This window comes from Acinonyx jubatus, chromosome X (genome assembly GCF_027475565.1).
Source record: "Acinonyx jubatus isolate Ajub_Pintada_27869175 chromosome X, VMU_Ajub_asm_v1.0, whole genome shotgun sequence".
Lineage (NCBI taxonomy): Eukaryota > Metazoa > Chordata > Mammalia > Carnivora > Felidae > Acinonyx > Acinonyx jubatus.
The window spans coordinates 74,864,777-74,888,958 of NC_069389.1; the positions used below are offsets into that span (position 1 = coordinate 74,864,777).

General features: G+C 36.2%; 1 protein-coding gene and 1 non-coding gene across 3 annotated transcripts in view; both read left to right on the forward strand.

The window, feature by feature from the left end:
* Positions 1 to 24,182, forward strand: part of DIAPH2 (diaphanous related formin 2) — a 971,442-nt gene that overhangs the window by 910,178 nt on the left and 37,082 nt on the right. The gene's annotated exons all lie outside the window — the stretch shown is intronic.
* LOC113597456 (small nucleolar RNA SNORA62/SNORA6 family) lies at positions 21,591 to 21,734 on the forward strand. Its single transcript, XR_003418220.1, has one exon. It is a non-coding gene; the product is annotated as a small nucleolar RNA SNORA62/SNORA6 family (small nucleolar RNA).

The window sequence follows — 24,182 nt, forward strand, 5'->3', positions numbered from 1 at the left end:
CTTAGGTATCTTATGGTTTCTGGTGCAGTTGTAAAAGGGATCAATTCCTTGATTTCTCTTTCTGCTGCTTCATTATTGGTACATAGAAAAGCAACCAATTTCTGTACATTTGCTTTATATCCTGTGTCTTTGCTGAATTAACTTATCAGTTCTAGCAGTTTTTTGGTGGATTCTTTTGGGTTTTCCACATAGAGTGTCATGTCATTTGTGAAGAATGAAAGTTAGGCTTCTTCCTTGCCAATTTGTATGCCTTTTATTTCTCTATCTTGTCTGATTGGTGAAGCTAGGACTTCCAGTACTATATTGAACAACAGTGGTGAGAGTAGACATCTCTGTCATGTTCTTAACCTTAGGGGGAAAGCTATCAGGTTTTCTCCATTGAGAATAATATTAGGTGTGGGTCTTACATATATGGCCTTTTTGATGTTAACGTATGTTCCTTCTATCCCTACTTTCTTGAGGGTTTTTATCGAGAAAGGATGCTGTATTTTGTCAAATGCTTTTTCTGCATCTATTGAGAGGATCATGTGGTTCTTATCCTTTTTTTTTATTAATGTGGTGTGTCGTGTTGATTTATTTGGAAATATTGAACTGCCCAGGAATAAATTCAACTTGATTATGGTAAATAATTCTTTTAATATGTTAATATTATTGCATTTTATATGCTAGTATCTTGTTGAGAATTTCTGCATCCATGTTCATCAGGGAAACTTGTCTGTAATTCTCCTTTTTAGTGAGGTCTTTTTCTGCTTTTGGAATCAAGGTAATGCTGGCCTTGGAATCAAGGTAATTCTGGTAATGCTGGTAATGCATAGAAGGAGTTTGGAAATTATCATTCCATTTCTATTTTTTAGAACACTTTCAAAAGAATAGGTATTAATTCTTCTCTAAAAGTTTGGTAGAATTCCCCTGGGAAGTCATCAGGCCCTGGACTATTGTTTGTTTGGAGATTTTTGATTACTGATTCAATTTCTTTGTTGATTTTGAGTCTGTTCAAATTTTCTATTTCTGCCTGTTTCCATTTTTGTAATTTATGTGTTCCTAGGAATTTGTGCATTTCTTCCATATTGTCCAATTTGTTGGCATGTATTTGTGTGTAATATTCTTTCATAATTGTTTGTACTTCTGTAGTGTTGGTTTTGATCTCTCCTCTTTAATTCATGAGTTTATTTATTTGGGTCCTTTCCTTTTTCATTTTTAAAAGTCTGGCTAGGGGGTTATCAGTTTTGTTAATTCTTTCAAAGAATCAGCTCTTAGTATTGTTCATCTGTTCTACTGTTTTTATTTCAATATCATTAATTTCTGTTCTAATCTTTATTATTTCCCATGTTCTGCTGATTTAGGGCTTTCTTGCCTGTCCTTTATCCAGCTCCTTTCTTTGGGTGTAAGTTTATATTGTGTATCTGAGACTTTTCTTCCTTCTTTATGGTAGGTCTGGATTGCTACATACTTCCTCTATAATCACATTTGCTGCATCCCAAAGGTTTTGCACTGTCATGTTTTCATTTTCATTGACTTCCATGTACTTTTTGATTTCCTTTTTAACTTCTTGGTTAACCCATTCTTTCTTTACTAGGATATTCATTAATCTGCAAGTATCTGTGATATTTCCAAAGTTTTTCTTGTGATTGATTTCAAATTTCATGGCTTTTTGGTCTGAGAATATGCACAGTATGATCTCATTCTTTTTATACTTGTTTAAGAGCTGAATTGTGACCCAGTACATGATCTGTTCTGGATAATTTTCCATGTGCACTTGAGAAGACTGTGTATTATGCTTCTTTAGGATGAAATGTTTTGAATATGTCTGTTAAGTCAGTCCGGTCCAAAATGTCCTTCAAAACCATTCTTTTCTTGTTGATTTTCTGCTTAGAGGATCTGTCCATTGCTGTAACTAGGGTGCTGTATGTAGGGTGTCAATGCCCTATTATTATTATTTTATTTTTAATGACTTTCTTTATTTTTGTTATTAATTAATTTATTTATGAAGATTCCTCCAAGTTGGGGTCATATTTACAATTATTCAAACTTCTTGATGGATAGACCCCTTAATTATGATATAATATCCTTCTTCATCTCTTGTTACAGTCAATATTTTATTTTTTATTTATTTTTTTCAATATGTGAAGTTTATTGTCAAACCGATTTCCATACAACACCCAGTGCTCATCCCAAAAGGTGCCCTCCTCAATACCCATCACCCACCCTCCCCTCCCTCCCACCCCCCATCAGCCCTCAGTTTGTTCTCAGTTTTTAACAGTCTCTTATGCTTTGGCTCTCTCCCACTCTAACCTCCTTTTTTTTTTCTTCCCCTCCCCCATGGGTTTCTGATAAGTTTCTCAGGATCCACATAAGAGTGAAAAAATATGGTATCTGTCTTTCTCTGTATGGCTTATTTCACTTCGCATCACACTCTCCACTTCCATCCACATTGCTACGGAAGGCCATATTTCATTCTTTCTCATTGCCACATAGTATTCCATTGTGTGTATACACCACAATTTCTTTATCCATTCATCAGTTGATGGACATTTAGGCTCTTTCCATAATTTGGCTATTGTTGAGAGAGCTATCAACATTGGGGTACAAGTGCCCCTATGCACCAGCACTCCTGTATCCCTTGGGTAAATTCCCAGCAGTGCTATTGCTGGGTCATAGGGTAGGTCTATTTTTCATTTTTTGAGGAATCTCCACACTATTTTCCAGAGTGGCTGTACCAGTTTGCATTCCCACCAACAGTGCAAGAGGGTTCCCGTTTCTCCACATCCTCTCCAGGATCTACAGTCTCCTGATTTGTTCATTTTGGCCACTCTGACTGGCGTGAGGTGATATCTGAGTGTGATTTTGATTTGTATTTCCCTGATGAGGAGCGACGCTGAGCATCTTTTCATGTGCCTGTTGGCCACCGGATGTCTTCTTTAGAGAAGTGTCTATTCATGTTTTCTGCCCATTTCTTCACTGGATTTTTTGTATTTTGGGTGTGGAGTTTGGTGAGCTCTTTATAGATTTTGGATACTAGCCCTTTGTCCGATATGTCATTTGCAAATATTTTTTTCCCATTCCGTTGGTTGCCTTTTAGTTTTGGTGGTTGTTTCCTTTGCTGTGCAGAAGCTTTTTAATCTTCATAAGGTACCAGTAGTTAATTTTTGCTTTTAGTTCCCTTGCCTTTGGAGATGTGTCAAGTAAGAAATTGATACGATTGAAGTCAGAGAGGTCTTTTCCTGCTTTCTCCTCTAGGGTTTGGAGAGTGTCCTGTCTTGCATTCAGGTCCTTTATCCATTTTGAGTTTATTTTTGTGAATGGTGTGAGAAAGTGGTCTAGTTTCAACCTTCTGCATGTTGCTGTCCAGTTCTCCCAGCACCATTTGTTAAAGAAACTGTCTTTGTTCCGCTGGATATTCTTTCCTGCTTTGTCAAAGATTAGTTGGCCATAATTTTGTGAGTCAAGTTCTGGGGTTTCTATTCTATTCCATTGGTCTATGTGTCTGTTTTTGTGCCAGTACCATGCTGTCTTGATGATTATAGCTTTGGAGTACAGGCTAAAAAGTCTGGGATATTGATGCCTCCTGCTTTGGTCTTGTTCTTCAAAGTTACTTTGGCTATTTGGGGCCTTTTGTGGTTCCATATGAATTTTAGGATTGCTTGCTCTAGTTTTGAGAAGAATGCTGGTGCAATTTTGATTGGGATTGCATTGAATGTGTAGATAGCTTTGGGTAGTATTGACATTTTGACAATATTTAGTCTTCCAATCCATGAGCACGGAATGCTTTTCCATTTCTTTCTATCTTCTTCAATTTCCTTCATAAGCTTTCTATAGTTTTCAGCATACAGATCTTTTACATCTTTGGTTAGATTTATTCCTAGGTATTTTATGGTTCTTAGTGCTATTGTGAATGGGATCAGTTTCTTTATTTGTCTTTCTGTTGCTTCATTATTAGTATCTAAGAATGCAACTGATGTCTGTACATTGATTTTGTATCCTGCAACTTTGCTGAATTCATGTATCATTTCTAGCAGACTTTTGGTGGAGTCTATCGGATTTTCCATGTATAATATCATGTCATCTGCAAAAAGTGAAAGCTTAATTTCATCTTTGCCAATTTTGATGCCTTTGATTTCCTTTTGTTGTCTGATTGCTGATGCTAGACCTTCCAACACTATGTTAAACAACAGCGGTGAGAGTGGACATCCCTGTCGTGTTCCTGATCTCATGGAAAAAGCTCTCAGTTTTTCCCCATTGAGGATGATGTTAGCTGTGGGCTTTAATAAATGGCTTTTAAGATCTTTAAGTATGTTCCTTGCGTCCCGACTTTCTCGAGGCTTTATTAACAAAGGATGATGAATTTTGTCAAAACCTTTTCTGCATCGATTGACAGGATCATATGGTTCTTGTCTTTTCTTTTATTAATGTGATGTATCACGTTGATTCATTTGAAAATGTTGAACCAGCCCTGCAGCCCAGAAATGAATCCCACTTGGTCATGGTGAATCATTCTTTTTATATGCCGTTGAATTCGATTTGCTAGTATCTTATTGAGAATTTTTGCATCCATATTCATCAGGGATATTGGCCTGTAGTTCTCTTTTTTACTGGGCCTCTGTCTGGTTTAGGAATCAAAGTAATCCTGGCTTCATAGAATGAGTCTGGAAGTTTTCCTTCCGTTTCTATTTCTTGGAATAGCTTGAGAAGGATAGGTATTATCTCTGCTTTAAACGTCTGGTAGAACTCCCCTGGGAAGCCATCTGTTCCTGGACTCTTGTTTGTTGGGAGATTTTTGATGACTTATTCAATTTCTTCGCTGGTTATGGGTCTGTTCAAGCTTTCTATTTCCTCTTGATTGAGTTTTGGAAGCGTGTGGTGTTTAGGAAATTGTCCATTTCTTCCAGGTTGACCAGTTTGTTGGCATATAATTTTTCATAGTATACAAGCAATAGATAATTACTTGTATCTCTGAGGGATTGGTTGTCATAATTCCATTTTCATTCATGATTTTATCTATTTGGGTCATCTCCCTTTTCGTTTTGAGAAGCCTGGCTAGAGGTTTATCAATTTTGTTTATTTTTTCAAAAACCAACTCTTGGGTTCATTGATCCGCTCTCCAATTTTTGCTCATTTTATATTGTTTATTTCTGCTCTGATCTTTATTATTTCTCTTCTTCTGCTGCGTTTGGGGTGTCTTTGCTGTTCTGCTTCTATTTCCTTTAGGTGTGGTGTTAGATTCTGTATTTGCTATTTTTCTTGTTTCTTGAGATAGGCCTGGATTGCAATGTATTTTCCTCTCAGGACTGCCTTCGCTGCATCCCAAGGCGTTTGGATTGTATTTTCATTTTCATTTGTTTCCATATATTTTTTAATTTCTTCTCTAATTGCCTGGTTGCCCACTCATTCGTTAGTAGGGTGTTCTTTAACCTCCATGCTTTTGGAGGTTTTCCAGACTTTTTCCTGTGGTTGATTTCAAGCTTCATAGCATTGTGGTCTGAAAGTATGCATGGTATGATTTCAATTCTTGTATACTTATGAAGGGCTGTTTTGTGAACCAGTATGTGATCTATCTTGGAGAATGTTCCATGTGCACTCGAGAAGAAAGTCTATTCTGTTGCTTTGGGATGCAGAGTTCTAAATATATCTGTCAAGTCCATCTGATCCAATGTATCATCCAGGGCCCTTGTTTCTTTATTGACCGTGTGTCTAGATGATCTATCCATTTCTGTAAGTGGAGTCTTAAAGTCCCCTGCAATTACCACATTCTTATCAATAAGGTTGCTTATGTTTGTGAGTAATTGTTTTATGTATTTGGGGGCTCCCGTATTCGGCACATAGACATTTATAATTGTTAGCTCTTCCTGATCGATAGACCCTGTGATTATTATATAATGCCTTTCTTCATCTCTTGTTACAGCCTTTAATTTAAAGTCTAGTTTGTCTGATATAAGTATGGCTACTCCAGCTTTCTTTTGACTTCCTGTAGCATGATAAATAGTTCTCCATCCCCTCACTCTCAATCTGAAGGTGTCCTCAAGTCTAAAGTTATTCTCTTGTAGACAGCAAATCGATGGGTCTTGTTTTTTTTATCCATTCTGATACCCTATGTCTTTTGGTTGGCACATTTAGTCCATTTCCATTCAGTGTTATTATAGAACGATACGGGTTTAGAGTCATTGTGATGTCCGTAGGTTTCATGCTTGTAGCGATGTCTCTGGTACTTTGTCTCACAGGATCCCCCTTAGGATCTCTTGTAGGGCTGGTTTAGTGGTGACAAATTCCTTCAGTTTTTGTTTGTTTGGGAAGACCTTTCTCTCTCCTTCTATTCTAAATGACAGACTTGCTGGAGAAAGGATTCTCGGCTGCATATTTTTTCTGTTCATCACATGGAAGATCTCCTGCCATTCCTTTCTGGCCTGCCAAGTTTCAGTAGAGAGATCGGTCACAAATCTTATAGCTCTCCCTGTATATGTTAGAGCACCTTTATCTCTAGCTGCTTTCAGAATTTTCTCTTTATCCTTGTATTTTGCCAGTTTCACTATGATATGTCATGCAGAAGATCGATTAAAGTTATGTCTGAAGGGAGTTCTCTGTGCCTCTTGGATTTCAATGCCTTTTTCCTTCCCCAGATCAGGGAAGTTCTCAGCTATTATTTCTTCAAGTACACCTTAGGCACCTTTCCCTCTCTCTTCCTCCTCTGGAATACCAGTTATGCGTAGATTATTTCTCTTTAGTGCATTACTTAATTCTCTAATTTTCCCCTCATACTCCTGGATTTTTTTTATCTCTCTTTTCAGCTTCTTCTTTTTCCATAATTTTATCTTCTAGTTCACCTGTTCTCTCCTCTGCCTCTTCAATCCGAGCCATAGTTGTCTCCATTTTATTTTGCAACTCGTTGATAGCATTTTTTAGCTCCTCCTGGCTGTTCCTTCGTCCCTTGATCTCTGTAGCAATAGATTCTCTGCTGTCCTTTATACTGTTTTCAAGCCCAGCGATTAATTTTATGACTATTATTCTAAATTCACTTTCTGTTATATTGTTTAAATCCTTTTTGATCAGTTCGTTAGCTGTTGTTATTTCTTGGATGGTTTTTTTGAGGGGAATTCTTTGTTTTGTCATTTTGGATAGTCCCTGAAGTGCTGCGGATCTGTGGGGCACTTCCCCCTGTGCTGTCTTGAATAACTTGTGTTCGTGGGCGGGGCTGCAGTCAGACCTGATGTGTGCCTCCAGCCCACCGCTGGGGCCACAGTCAGACTGGTGTGTGCCTTCTCTTCCCCTCTACTAGGGGCAGGATTCACTGTGCAGTGGCGTGGCCCATCTGGGCTACTTGCACACTGCCAGACTTGTGGTGCTGGGGATCTGGCCTATTAGCTGGGGTGGATTGGCAAGGTGCACAGGGGTCGGAGGGGCAGGCTCAGCTCGCTTTTCCTTGGGAGATCCGCTTTGGGAGGGGCCCTGCGGCACCAGGAGGGAGTCAGACCCACCGGAGGGATGGATCCGCAGGAGCACAGTTTTGGGTGTTTGTGTGGTGCAAGCAAGTTCCCTTGCAGGAACTGGTTCCCTTTGGGATTTTGGCTGGGGGATGGGCGAGGGAGATAGCACTTCACAGCACCTTTGTTCCCCACCAAGCTGAGCTCTGTCGTCCGGGGCTCAACAACCCTCCTGTTGTCCTCCAGCCCTCCCGTTCTCTGAGCAGAGCTGTTAGCTTATAACCTTCCAGTTGTCAAGTCCCACTTCCTGTCAGAACACACTCCGTCGGGCCCCTCCGCTTTTGCAATCCAGACTCGGGGCTCTGCTTGGCTGGCAGGTCGCCCCTCCGCCCCGGCTCCCTCCCGCCAGTCCGTGTAGCGTGCACCGCATCTCCGCCCTTCCTACCCTCTTCCATGCGCCTCTCGTCTGTGCTTGGCTCCATAGACTACATGCTGCTAGTCTGGCGGTTTTCTGGGTTATTTAAGCAGGTGTGGGTGGAATCTAAGTGATCAGCAGGATGCACGGTGAGCCCAGTGTCCTCCTATGCCGCCATCTTCCCGGGATCCCACAGTCAGTGTTTTAAAATCTAGTTTTTCTGATATAAGTATAGCTACTCTGCCTTTCTTTCGATGTCCTGTAGCATGATGGATGGTTTTCCATCCCCTCACATTCAGTATGCAAGTGTCTTTTGGTCTAACAGAGTCTTTTAGCCAGCATGAAGATGGATTGTTTTAGTACATTCTGATACCCTATGTCTTTTGATTGGAGCTTTAGACCATTTGCATTCAGAGTGATTTTTGAAAGATATGAATTTAGTGCCATTATGTTACCTGTAGAGTTAGTGTTTCTACTGATGTTTTCTGGCCCTTCCTATTCTTTGTTGCTTTTGTTGTTTTGTTTTTTCTCCACTCAAAGAGTACTCCTTAAAACTTCTTGCAGGACTGATTAAGTGGTAACACACTACTTTTTGATTAAGTGGTCACACACTAGTTTTGTTTGGGTTACTCTTTATCTCTCCTATTCTGAATCACTGACTCACTGGATAAAAAATTCTTGGCTGCTTCTATTTCCCATTCAACATGTTGACAATATCCTGCCACTCCATTCTGACCTGCCAAGTTTCTTTGGACTGATCTACTCCAAATCTGATCTGTCTTCCCTTGTAGGTTAAGGATTCTTTTTTCCCTTGCTGCTGTCATGATTCTTTCCTTGTCTGTGTATTTTTTGAATTTGACTATTATAGGTGTTTGTGAAATTTGGCTTTTGTTGCATTTAAATGAGAGTTCTCTGTGCTTCTTGGATTTTGAAGTCTGTATGCTTCCTTAGATTAGGGAAGTTTTCAGCTATAATTTGCTCACATAAACCTTCTCCCTTTTTTTCCCCTTTGCTTCATCTTCTGGGACATCTATGACACAAATGTTATTCCTCTTTGATTTGTCACTGAGTTCTCTATGTCTTGTATCGTGATCTTTTGCCTTTGTTTCCCTTTTCTTTTTAGCGTCATTATTTCCATAATTTTATTTTCTAGATCACTGAATTGCTGCCATGCTTCATCCATCCTCACTGTCATGTCATCAGTTTAAGATTTCATCTCAGTTATAGCATTTTTAAATTTCAGCCTGACTAGATTTTATTTCTTTTATCTCTATAGATAGAGATTCTCTCATGCCTTGTATGTTTTTTTCAACCCCAGCTAGTATTTTTATAATCATGGTTTCTAAATTCTAGTTCAGACATCTTACCTGTTTCTGTGTTGATTAAATCCTTGGCAATCATCTCTTCCTGTTCTTTCTTTTGGGGTGAATTCCTATGTCTGCCACAATCTCCCACTGAAATGATGCAAATTTTTGCATTGATCCTCAGATCAATTTCCTAGATGTTCAAAATGGTTTGATGTTGATCTAGGTGTAGTTCCATGAGGGGACCAGTTCAGGGTCCCCTCACTACTCCACCATCTTAACTCCTCCCCCTCCATACTGTTCTGATTACTACCATTTTGTAGTACACTGTTAAATCTGGCATTATGATACCTACAGCTTTGTTTTTCTTTTTCAAAATTGCATTCACTATTTGGGTCTTTTGTGGCTCCATACAAATTTTAAGATTATTTGTTCTAGTTCTGTGAAAAATGTTGATATTTTGATGGGGATTGCATTCAATCTGTATATTGCTTTGGGTAGTATGGAATGTTAACAATATTTGTTTCTCCAATTCATAAGCATGAAATTTCTTCCATTTCTTTGTGTCTTCTTCAGTTTCATTCATCAATGATTTATGGTCTTCATAGTGTAGGTTTTTCACGTACTTGATAAAGTTTGTACCTAGGTTCTTCATTCCTTTGGGGGTAGTTGTCAAATTGTTATCTTAATTTCTCTTTCTAGTACTTCATGGTTAGTATATAAAAATCCAACAAATTTCTATATATTAATTTTGTATCCTGCATCTTTACTGAATTCATTCATTAGTTCTAGTAGTTTTTTTGGTGGAATATTTAGGTTTTTAAAGTATTTAGTATTATGTCATCTATAAATAGTGAAAGTTTTACTTCTTCTTCACCAATGGAAAGAACAAAAATACACAGAGGCTAAATAACATGCTACTAAACAATGAATAGTCAACCAAGGAATCAAAGAGGAAGTCAAAAAAATACATGGAAACAAATGAAAATGAAAACACAATGGTCCAGAATCTTTGGATGTAGCACAAGCTGTTCTAGAGAGAAGATTATAGCAATATATGCCTACATCAAGAAACAAGAAAAAAAATCAAATAATTAACCTTATACTTAAAGGATCATGAGAAAGAAGAAAAACCAATGCCAAAAGCTAGTAGAAAAGAAATTATAAAGGTTAGAGCAGAAGTAAATGAAGTAGAGACAAACAAAAGAAAACAAAACAATAGAACAGATAAATAAATCCAAGAGCTGGTTCACTGAAAAGATAACAAGATTGATAAACTTTTAGCCTGACTCATCAAAAAAAAAAAAGAGGACTCAAATAATAAAATGAGAAATGAAGCAGATGTAACAGCTGATACCACAGAAATGCAAAAGATTATAAGAGAATATTATGAAAAATCATATGCTAACAAATTAGACAACCTAGATAATGGATAAATTCCTAGAAATATATAGCCTTCTAAAACTGAATCAGACAGAAATAGAAAATTTGAACAGATAATTTCTAGTGATGAAATTGAATCAGTAATCAAAAAACTCCCCTTAAAAAAGTTCAAGATCAGATAGCTTCACAGATGAATTCTACCAAACATTTAAGAGGAGTTAATACCTATTCTTCTCAAGCTATTCCAAAAAATAGAAGAGGAAGGAAAGCTTCCACATTTATTCTATGAAGCCAGCGTTCCCCTGATACCAAAACCAGATAAAGACAGCACAACAAAAGAGGCATATATCTTTGATGAATGTAGATGCAGAAATCCTCAACAAAATATTAGCAAACCAAATCCAACAATGTGTTCAAAAATCATTCACCACAATTAATTGAGATTTATTCCAGGGATGTGAAGGTGGTTCAATATGTGCAAATCAATTTATGTGACATGTCACATTAACAAGAGAAATGATAAAAACCATACAATCACCTCAATAGGTATAGAAAAGGCATTTGGCCAAGTGCAAAATCCATTCATGATAAAAACTCTCAATAAAGTGGGTTTAGAGGCAATATACCTCCAAATAATAAATACCATATGTGAAAAATCTCCAACTTAACATCATACTCAATGGTGAAAAGAGAGCTTTCCCTCTAAAGTCAGGAACAAGACAGGGATGTCCACTCTCACTACTTTTATACAACATATTAATGGAAGTCCTAGCCACATCAATCAGATAAGTAAATGAAATAAAAATCACCCAAATTGGTAAGGAAGGATTACTTTTGTTTCTTTCTTTCTGCCTTGCAACCATCTCCTACTACCATGCATATGACAACAACACTTAACTCTGAGCCCCAAAATCTAGAAGACAGATCTAAATAGCATGGGAAATTCTTAGGATCTTTCTTCTGAAGATGGATAAATAAGCAGAATAAAGAGAGATAAATAAGCAGAATTATGAAGCTTCATCTGCCTAAAAAGATCTTTCACAAATCATCTACCAATTCTGGCCACATTTCATTAAATAATATTTTCCTGTAAACTTCAAATGAGAGCGTCTAAAGCTATCAATATTTTACACCTTCATATTAATTACTCCACTCTGGCTTCTTTATGGATTTCGAATAAATGAAATATTTCACTGAGGAACAGGGATAATAGAAGAAGTACTGTAGAAAAAGAAGTATTTGAAGAGAGAAACCCTTTGCGCACTTATACTATGGAATTATGAGTAGCAGGAGTGCCCCCATGCATCCACTAAGAGGCAGTGAAAGAGTGCTATAAAATAAGTGGAAAGCCACCTACTTTGCAATTTTGCCTGATAACACCAGCCTACATAGTCCAAGCCTGGTTTTGAGTTTGTCAAAGCTTCAGGTGATAATGAATGATATCAGTAACACTTCCTGGTTATTGTCTGGTTCTGTGAATTTTGAAAGTAATATTTTTGTTGTTATGATTCAGTAAAACAGTCATGTCATAGTTGTTTATTTTCTTTAATTTTTTTTCTTCATAATGTGCTTAAGCCAATGGCTATTTTTAAAAGGCCCTAGGTAGATTTCTTACTCTGGTGAGAAATTTCCAAAGAAAGTTTCCCATACTGGCAATTCTTCATAAAGCTTTCTTCCTAAGATGTTCTTTTTAAATATCCTCTTTTCCTTCTCCCCATTCTACAGAAATGGGAATGTGAAGGCAAAAGCCAACAAATTGTAGCATGAAGTCTAGAAAAATGAGTTACATGTTCCATAGTTGTGTATGAAACATTTCTGACAGTGATTTGGTAAAGTAGCATTGACTCGGCCCAGTGATCATGGTGAGAGTATAGACTTTAAGTCAAAATACTAATTTTTAGTCTACAACTGTGTAACCTTGATCTGATAACTAAGGTTCTCTAGGCCTCAGCAATTTCCCCTTGTGTAAAATGTGGATGTATGATTAGATGATGTTTGATATTTTCTTCCAAGCTATAAATTCAGTGATTTTGAGTATAGAAATCTACAAAGCCACTTAAGGGAAAAAATTCCATTCATTTATGAAATATTTTTTGGGCTACTATATACCATATTTCTTAGAAATGAAAAAGCTAAATATCTTAATCCATATGAGTTATTTTGTTTGTACATATTTAGAGAGAAGAATGAAAAATTTACATGAAAAATCAGGAAGTCAGTTTTGGAAATAGATACTTAATACATTGAATCAGCGATTAATGCAACCTCAATTAAATAATGGACTTCCAAATGGAAGGAATTATAACTTTCAGGGCTAAATTATATTTGAGAATACCTACTTTGAGGAGCAAGTTTTTATGCTCTGGAACCATCAGTACAAAATACGGCATCTATTCCATTTCATTCTTCACTTAATAGATTTTCTTTTTGAAAATACATATTTCTTTCCTATAAAATGAAAAGAAAATTTAAAGATGACTAGAGGTTTTTTTAGTGATAATACAATTCTGAATGGAAAAATAATATATATGCTTCTATCTGAACAGCCCGAAAGAAAAAGAACTTTTAAATCAAAGAAATTTGCAGGGCTGGGAGTGGTTGTTGATTTATTATTACTATGTGTATCAGTTTTCTAGGGTTACTTGACAAATATTGCAGACTGGGTGGCTTAAATAACAGAAATTTTCTCCGTGGAGGCTAAAAGTCCAAGATCAAGGTATTGGCAGGTTCAGTTTCTTCTGTGGCGTCTTTCCTTGGCTTGTAGATGGTTGCCATCTGACTGTGTTTTCACATGGTCATTCCTTTCTCTGTTTTGTCTGTACCCGTAATTTTCTCTTCTTATTAGGGTGCTAGTCAAATTGGACTAAGGCCTCCTTAACAACCCCACTTTAAATTATTTGCCTCTTTTAGGCCCCATCTCCACATACAATCATATTCTAGGGTACTAGGGGTTAGGATTTCAATATAGGAATTTGGAGGGACACAATTTAGCTCATAACACTATGTTTATTTCCATAATATTAAACATAATTTTTGTTATTCTTACTACTGTTTTGTGCACTAACTATATTTTTATTTTAGTTATATAATTGCTTTGTACATGTGTCAGCTTATCACATTGTGCCAAAGATATAAAATTAATTGCTTCAAAATGAATCTTAATTGTGATAATTAAATATTTGCAACACTTCATAGTATTTTATTTTTTTTTTAAACATAACAGAGAATTGGATGCCGTTCACATATCATACATCAGCCAGTAAGCCAGATGTTTTATCATTCTCTATATTAAGGATTTTGTCCTGTTTTGTTTTGGTTTTTGGATAGACTTTTGGATAGACTTTATTGCCTTTAACTTCTGAGACTCCCTTAAAAATTCAATTGACTTTTTACTAAGAATATTATGTATGTATCAGTTGTTTAAACCTGAAATAGAAATCCTAAGAGGAAAAATATTCAAGTCCAGCATGGCCCAGTGCTGAAACACAAAATTGCAACTACTAGAGTATATGTAGTTCAATTAATGGCTGGTCTTCCTCTCATGTTGGATCAACCAGCCAAGATATACTCAGCTGGAGAAATCCATCTCAGATGGTTCATCTTTCTTTAAGCAGATGAAGGATCCGTAGCAACATGTCTAGTGATTGCTTCACAGATACTACTTCTAACCTACAGGGGAATTGTTACACAGAACCCAAAACCCTTCCTTCCACTCCTCTCAGTATCTGAGAAAATGTCCTTAATTTTTCCTTTGATGTACATCAGATTTAGCATCAAAGTTACCTCTGATTTATTCGTGTACCATATTGAGACAATTCTGACTTGCAGTAATAAGTTGTAAATAATAAGTCTTAAGAACTCTTGCCATGTCAATGGATTCTTATGTTGAAATGATCTAGAAATTTGAAAAAGGACAGATACTCAGGGAAAAAAAACCCTTACAAAGACAACAGCTCAAATAATCTACCATAAATAGAGGCATTCAAAGCTTTTTTTTAAAACGCTAAAATCATCCACATTATTGTATTACATCTCTATATTATATGCTTACTTTTTTTGTTTCCATGTGTAGAGTAGACATGGCAAATATCTTCTAAATAAAAACAAGAACAAAGTAAAAATTTAAGCAACAAAATACATATTTAAATGATATGAAAACATGAGGATTTAAAGTCAAAAGTAGCTCTATCCTACATTAAGACAGATATTCACTGACATTTGTCCTCTAGTCCAGTATCCAACTGAGATTTATACAAATATGACCTACCAGAAAATTGGAATAGGTAGCACATCATGTAAAAGATGTCATACTTTAAGAAAGAAGAGACTCGTATAAATCTGTATGGGGTTAGAGGAGAGATGTCCCTCTCTAGTTCCATTAGAAACTGATGCTAAGTATTGGGAACAAACCTCTTCAAATTCTACCTACCTCTCAGGACCCTGATCTAATTTCACCTTCTCTGTGTGACACATTGATATCTCAACATTTCCTGAGTGTCACCCACATGCCAGGAAGAGCACTTGATGCAAAGATACAAACATAAAAAAGAGAGTCTCCAATCTAAATTCCTGGCATCTATTTTCACTCACTTGCTATCTAATCATTTTTTCTATCGATATATAACACTCTAAGTTCTATGACAACAAAATTTCTCTAAGTTTAATTCAATATAGTTTTACTGGCCACAAACTTTGTGGCAGGCCCCATGTTAGGTGTTAAAAATAGACAGAGGTTCTCAAGTAGCTTGCAGTCTAACCTATATAAACCCCAGGGGGCTACTACAGTACACATGAATAACCAGTTGGCTATGAAAGTAAATCCTTTAATGCTCTGACTAGATAAAAATGAGATTAAAATGTATATTCTCTTTTTCAAATGTGTCATTTTCTATTTCACATTCTTCAGACTTTGATGATACCACATGAAGAACCCATAGGTCCAATTCCAATTATACTTTAAATGGACTGTTAACACTGACAAGGATTTTATTATGCCAACCATTGCAACAAGGGGAGAAAAACCTTTAATTTTCTTTTTTTTAATTTTTTAAGGTTTATTTATTTTTGAGAGAGAGAGAGAGAGAGAGAGAGAGACAGAGCACAAGTCAGAGAGAGGCAGAGAGAGAGAGAGACACAGAATCCGATGCAGGCTCTAGGCTCCAAGCTGTCAGCACAGAGCCCGATGAAGGGCTCAAACTCACGGACTGCGAGATCATGATCTGAGCCGCAGTCGGACACTTAACCGACTGAGCCACTCAGGTGCCCCAAACCTTTAATTTTCTATTTGGGGGAATATTTTGATATCGGTGGTGGTGGTATTGGGATAATGCTATTGGGGATTTCTTGCTGCCTTTAGTGCTTACCATTATACTACTGCCATATGTTATTATGTGTATTATTTGATTTAGTGTCACCTACCTGGATCAATTTCTGTTCCAGGTTTCTGTACGTATTTATTCATTTTGCTTTAAAAGAAAAATCAGCAATTGAATTGACAGTGATAGACACATCAGTAGCACCATTCTTAAGAGATATAGAGAAATAATTTCTCTCCCCTTAAAGACTGTGACTTATCCTCCACTACAATGCCTTTTAAATGCTACTCAACAACAGCAGACTACTGACCATGAAACAGTTGACTGCTACCTAGGATGTGTTTTCAGTTGTTGGCTTTTCTAAGTAATTACTTGCTAGAAAGGAAGGGGAATGCATGAAAATATCTATTCTGACACCTCTTGAAATGGAAGTATTAGTTGACTGTATCTGTTATATCACCCTGCACCCATTCAGCATCACTAATCACAATGCTAAGTGACCTTTTACTTTACTCGGCATTAAGCTTTTGTTGCTTGACCTTTGAGCCTCAAGCAGGCCTTTCTCCAGCACCCTGCTGCATCTTTAGTACTAAACTCCTGAATCATTATCCATCCTGAAGATCTGCCTTGCCTTAGAGGTACTCTGACATTTTCTAAGACTTCCTATTGGACTTTGCAGACATTTCCAGATCATGACAGTGTCATTTGATATCTTGGTTTTAAACATCATCAGAGTGGCTTGTGCTGAAGGACCTGAACTAAAAAGAAAGTGGCAAATAAAAACAACAAGGCTATTTCCTCTGTGCTTATTAAGATATCATGGGAAAAAATAATTTTTATTATGAATACAGCCATAAAATCATAAATATTTTTCAAGTGATCATAGTATGAAATAGAAAGGCAACAGTGCAAAAGATACAAAGTGGCTCATTTGAAAGAGGGTTTATCTTTAGATAGGCCTTGCAGTTAATAACACCAATTATAATAAGACTTTATGGTTACCTGATAAGCTATTGTTTATTAACTAATTTTACCATATCTTAATCATCAGAAGAAACCTGTAAACATATAAGATAAGACTACACTCCTCATTTTGCAGGTGAGGAGACTGAGGATTCAAGACGTTAAATGATTAATTTCTATTTCTTGGCTGGCATGATGCTGAGCAAACTTTGAGCCTAGGATCTCCAAATCCAAATTCTGTGCTGTTTCCCCTATATCATTCTGCATCTACTTATAACATGATATTTGAGTCAGATTATTTAGGAACTTTAATTAGCAAAGCAACCTATATTCAGACTAGAACTTAAAACCAGAGTAGATATTAAGTCAACTCTATAATTGTTCAATTCATTTTTTTGAAGGCTGTAGGCAAGGGGGATACCTAAGTTATAATTACCTACTCCAAAATAACCACTTTGTGAAATGCATTCACACAGACACACCCAAAAGTAAGTATAGTTGGATTGTGCCAATTAATTTTGTATTACTCAAAAAAATGCCTCAAAGTTCAGAATTCTGTTTCCTTCACATACTAAATTAGCTACAGCAGAGTTTCAAAATCATGTCTTCATTATTTTATGTTGAAATGTCTGTGGGAAAATTACCATTCTGCTAATTGATTTTTTCTTAATTCATAATAAACCCTGATACAATTGAAACATATCTGAAAAGACTGGAAATCTATTTTATTTATCTTAAAATCTGTAAAGGGAGACTATGAAAATTAATAAGGCTTCCTTGAGTAGGAAATAAAAGTTTTAAAAATGAAGTAATGATAAACATTAAGCTCTTTAAATATGTAAGAGGGATATAGAATTAGAAAGCAACCTGGGGGGGGGATCAATTGGAAGGATCGATGACAATGATAGTAAATGCATTTGAGGATATTTGGCAGATTAATCCTTCAGTTTTATGCCTTCAGAGACTGGAGGCCAGTAGCATGTCTAAATCTAGGCTTATATTACCATCTACTTTTTATCAACACTGTGAAGGGTGAAATTAAGAAAAAAAAACTATCATTATATGAAGCACTTGTTTAATTTAAAGATAATTTTACATTTAATATTTTTCCTTCTATTTCAAACATTATTACTTTAATTACTTCGAGGAAGTAGTTGATTCTATCAATAAGTTAAGGAAACCTAAGTAAGAGTTTTCAGTTGACTCTCAACTGTTCTGAGTTCACCGAAGGTGAAATGTCAATCTGCTAGGGATAAACTGCAGGAAGCTCTCTTGAGGCTTGTGAGTGGGCAGAGAAGTGGCAGATTAGCTTACATGTGGGTAAGGTAATGCAGTTATGGGAAAAAATGAAGGTTAAATAAGCCAGGGTGCATTCATAGGCTGGCAGGCTCCTACTTGTCAGTTCCAATCTTGAAAAGGAATCTTGGAGTAACTGGTAACTGTTCCCTAAAAAAAATTAGTTCAGGAAGTTACGATACCCACAAAGGTCAACATTCTGCTGGTCAGTGTCTGGAAAGAGATTGGCATCCAAACAGAAGACAGGCTACTTCCTTAGTACAACATTACGGTCCTCCAGACTTAATGAAATATAATTCTGGTTGCTCCTTCTTTTTAAAAAGTTGCTGCTGCTATTTAAGATGAGAAAACATTTGTAATGAACTAGCAAGTAGTGAGGCTACTTGTGAAAGGCTAAAAAATTAGGGCTCTTCTGTTAGGAAGGATAATGGTTGAGTGAGGCTATGCTCAGAATCCATCAAACCATGACATCATAACATATGCAAACCTGTTTACCAAACCCAAGAGTATCGAAACTGAGTATCCTTGAAACATTACAGAGGTAAAAAATAGGGAAAGGGAATTATTATACATGACTTACGGAATAAGTTACCCCAGAAGTTGTAAAGAAATAGCACATTTTAAATAGTAAAGTAATTCAGGGCGGGGCACCTGGGTCACTCAGTCAGTTAAGCGTCCAACTTCGGCTCAGGTCATGATCTCACAGTTTGTGAGTTAGAGCCCTCCGACAGGCTCTGTGCTGACAGCTCAGAGCCTGGAGCCTGTTTCAGAATCTGTGACTCCCTCTCTCTGCCCCTCCCCTGCTCATGCTCTGTCTCTGTCTCTCAAAAAATAAATGTTAAAAAATGGTTTAAGTAATTCAGGTCAATTTGTGCACTGTAAACCCATTGTTAACAAGTAGAAGGTTAGAGAAGCCGAGGACACACCACTCCTTTCTACAGAGGTGACTCTCACCAGAAATAGAATTGTGAGGCCAGATAGATTATGAGTATGGTATTCTTTAGGGTTTTAGTTTAAAAATGTATTAAAAATTAAAAAAATGTACTAAAAGGGTTAGTATTGAAGATGGTAATACATTTATGGATTACAAAGCTCCTTGTTCTTGTTCTACTTTTGACTTCACATTTGTTTATATTAAAACACCATCCTGTCAAATTCACACTTAGAAATTCAAGCACAGTGCTTATGGAGGTCATATGGTGTAGTGGTTCAGGTTATAGACTTAGAAACTTCATTGAGGTCTACTGCTTATTAACTGTATGATCTTGAGCAAGCTTTTTTTTTAAGTTTATTTATTTACTTTTGAGAGAGAAAGAAAATGCAAGTAGGGGAGGGGCAGAGAAAGAGTGAGAGAGAGAATCTCAATCAGGCCCCACACTGTCAGTGCAATCCCAACCTGGGGTTCAAACCCACGAACCATGAGGTCATGACCTGAGCCTGAAGGTTAACCGGTGGAGCACCCCAGGCACCCTGAGCAAGTTTTTAATTTCTTGGAGGCATACTATTCATTTGTAAAATGGCTTCATAATACCTACCCTATAGGATTGTTTGAAGAATCATTGATATGTAAGATATGCAAGTCACTTAACAAAGTGCATGGCACCTAGTAAATACTAAATAAATGGCAGTTCTTAGTATTACTGTGGGCTTTGAAGCTATGTGTATTACCCTGTATTCAAAAGCTTGTAACAGATGTGATGGATAAGGTGTGCCTACGTTTTCCTAATATGATTTTTTAAAGTTTTTTGACCATTTTGAATATAAATAGCTTTTTTGGTAATGTAAATGATACAGTAAAGCATCTAAGTGTGATAAATTTAATTACATGGATGGATTCAAATTGCATATGGCTTAACATAATGTCTTCATGAAGAACTACTGCTTTCTTCCCCCACCATCCCATTTTGCAAAAACAGTTTTGTTCAAATTCTCACAAATATCCTTGACATCATTGTTTCTGTAAGCTTGAGAACCAATTTGGAGTCACCTAACAGTTTTCTGGAACACACTATATTCATGTTCATCTAAGTTGTTAGGTAGAGAGCGATATAACACTAATAGGTGCATCACTGTCATCTTGATCTCAAGCCACAAATATCCATTTGCATAGTACTAGGTAAATTGATTATCCAATTCATTCTAAATGTATTTTTTTATCTTCTCTAGGTATTTACTGCTTTGCAATTTTAAGTGATCTTTCAAAGTCTTTTTTACAATGATATAATAAGATTAATATTGTGAAGTCACACCCCCTAAATAATCCTTAGGTCTATGTTACATTTCATTGTCTTTAATCCCCCACCCCAATTCTCTAAATGTGCCTCTGTAATCACCTAAAACTCATATTTTTTAAGTTTATTTTATTTTGAGAGAGAGCATGTGTGCGCACACACACACAAGTGGGGGAGAGGCGGAAAGAGAGGGAAAGAATCCCAAGCAGGCTCCGTGCTGTTAGCACACAACCCGACATGGGGCTCAAACCCAAGACCTGTGAGACCATGACCTGAGCCAAAATCAAGAGTCAGACACTTAACCAACTGAACCACCCAGGCACCCCTCACCTAAAACTTATATTAATTGAGGTCCCATACTGAGTTCTTCAAAGAGCACTTTAATATTAAAAATGAAATAATTTAGATAAGGCACTTATAATTAAAGAATTTGTAAAGACTTGAATATAAGATAGTTTCCTTTTTATGAGATATAAGTGGAGTGGGGAGGCATGCCTTATATTTAGGAAGGTAGGAATATATATTTTCTTCAGTTACATCCAATCATATAACTTTGAAAGCATTCATATTTCTTATTTTTATCCATTCCCTATATGTGCTAAGTGCTGGGATGATCCAAACATATATGGGGCAATATTTTTGGTGTTATAAGAATTTTCAGACCTTGGGAAATATTTAATTCAAGAAAAAATATTGAACACCTATTATTTACAAAGCATTTGCAGAAAAATGTGAGTTGCAGCCCCTGTCCTCAATAGCTTACAAGCTATTCAAAAGAGGATAAAACAAATAAGCAATTCTTACCTGAGAAAATAAAGAAACTACAAGCTGCTTTGGGGTTCAAATATTGGAGAAGCCATATTCAGTTGAGAAATATTAGAAAAAAGCTTTAGGAAGTCAGTCATATTTAAGATGAAGTGTAAAAGATGTGTAAGATAGACACTCAGAGTAGAATAGTGAGAAAGGGGACCAGAGCCTAATGAGGATGGTGAAATGACATGAGTAAAAGGCCTGGTAGAAGAAAAGCAAGAAAGGATATTCAAGAACAATGAGCAGTCCATTTAGATGTAATGTAGAATGTATGGAAACAATGACAGAATAAGACTGGGCTGTGAATGAGATTAAGCCAGATTATAAAAGCTTTGTAGGCTATTCTCAAAAAGTTTATTTTTAGCCTGTAATCAATAAATAGAGATTTACTAACTAATGACTGGATTATATGGTCAGGTGTGTATTTTAGTTATCTTCCTAAATTGATTTTAAAACTTGTGACTGCACATAGAGCTTGGAGTTAAGGCCACTGGCTGCCTGAGGAACCCACAAATAGTATACTACATGAGGGGCAAGTCTTTCACTAACACCACAAGGGTCTCTGGCCCAATGAATGGAGTTTGATAGTAATTCTTGCTACAAGTAAAATTTACAAAAACCATTTAAAAAGATAAATTAACTGTGAGGAGACCAAAGTCATCTGGGAGAGAAAAGAATAGAATGAGAAAACTTTTAGAGATTTATCAGAGGAATTGAAGACCATTTGGATATTGGGTTCCAAAGCATCAAAGAATTGACACTGATTAGATATATAGCTATACCATTTAGTTATACAGTTTTGGTGCAGTAATCAACAAATTAGATCATGTCAATATTGAACATAATTTGTGAGGGGCTTACAGACATGGTTCACGAGGCTGTTCACATAAGGAGAAAAAAGAGGTGAAGAGAGGAAGTCTACGTGGATTAAAACATACGCAATAAATCATCACACGGAAAAACACACTTTTCGCCTACAGGTAAAAAATTCAAATTAAAATAACAGTAAGGTGGTACCTGGGTAGCTCAGTTCATTAAGCGTCTTGGCCCTTGATTTTGGCTCAGCTCATGATCTCACGGTTCATGAGTTCAAGCCCTGCATCAGGCTCTGTTCTGGCAATGTAGAGAGTGCTGTCTCTCTCTCCTCTCTTTAAAATTTGTTTAATGTTTATTTTTGAGAAAGAGACAGAGCATGAGTGGAGGAGGGTCAAAGTCTCTCTTTCAAAGTAAATAAATTTTTAAAAACTTTTAAAATTAATTAACAGTAAGCTAGAAACATACAGCTATTAGAATGTCTAAGCACAAAGTGAGGTGTTGGGATTGCTGTAGAGAAACAGATAACAGTTTGATGGTGGTTCTGTTGCATGACAATTCACAAAACACGAAACAATGTTAAGTGAAAGAATTAGACCACAAGAGAGTATATAAACACTGATTATATCTATAATGCATGTATGTTGACACATATTGGAAAAGAATTTGAAGGAATATAAGTAGTTTAATGTTCATTTGCATTTTCTTTCTGGAACAGTTATTTAAGTGCGTTGTAATTTGAAAAGAATGAAATGAAAAATGATTCCTCATCATACCCCTAAAACACATACACATATACACATATATGCAAATAGATTGTGGTAAAATATGTTCAGTGTTTGAGATGTTGCAACATTATCTATAAATCAGGGATGTAATTGAAGTTGTAGTTGCTTTCATTATCTTCCATAAGTGTGATGAGGCATTTCTTGATCACCGTTTATTATAGTAATGAGAAATCTTTTCATCATAAATTCTGACAATCTGCATTTTATATCTTTCCTCGGTATAAATTCTTTGCCCCTACTAAATAAATACACAAAGTGTAAAGCTTGCTATTGCTTAGTTTCTCTACCTTCCTCTCGATACTTAGTAGCTCATATCTTAACCTTTACCTGTCAGTTGATAGTTTTTCTCCCCTCCACCAGATTGGCACACACAACTAAGTTTCAGTTTTATATGTAGCTAACATGGAATGAATTGAATTCCTATTATATGTCACACATTGTTCCCTGGTACTCTACAGAGATTTTATCTTGTCTTGATAGTAAGCATGTGAGGTCTGAAATATTATACCTATTCTTGCTTGACAAAAACTAGGCATCAGTTCAGTAGGCCATTCTCTTCAGGGCCTAGGACATTGCTCTTTCTTTTCTTCCATGGTGCTTTCAAGTGTCTAGTTCCCAACAAAAAGAAGGCATGCTGTGTGTTATGGCTCATAATGTAGTTTTTAACATATACAATACATTTTTAGTAAGAAGCATATTTTTTAAAAATTTTTAATGTTTATTTATTTTTGAGAAAGAGACAGAACATGAACAGGGGAAGGGCAGAGAGAGATGGAGACACAGAATCTAAAGCAGACTCCAGCTCTGAACTGTCAGCACAGAGCCTGACATGGGGCCTGAACTCATGAACCATGAGATCATGACCTGAGCCAAAGTCATACACTTAACTGACTGAGCCACCCAGACCTCCATAGAAAGCAGCATATTTTTAAGAGAGATCTTTTTTTCAAAAAAAAAAAAAAGGTATGCTGTTTTTCCTCATTTAATGTATACTATTGATATAAAATTATTATAATGGTATATAGAAGACTTGATACAAAGCAATGCAAAATTATATGAGCAATTTAAATAGAATCCAAACATGAAGCAAAATTATCTACTTTAATGATTTCAATTAAATAAAACTTATGAGCTGATAAAAATTTTGAAGTTTTATTTTATTTAATTTGGTGTGTGATGTTGTCATGGTGATTAATTACAACAGGAAATTAACATACCATTTCATAATACAACACATAAGGCAAACAAAGAAACTTTTGAAGTAAAATGTGGGAAATCATAAATAACAAGCTATAAGAACTAAATGGAAGCATCAAGGAGTGATTAGTACAATAAAGTATATAAACTATGAGAATGTTTTCCACTTCATCATATATTATTATGGCTGCATAGGGATGATTGCAATGCTAGCTTCATGTTACTACTGAAATGTTACTGAGATTGGAAATGTAC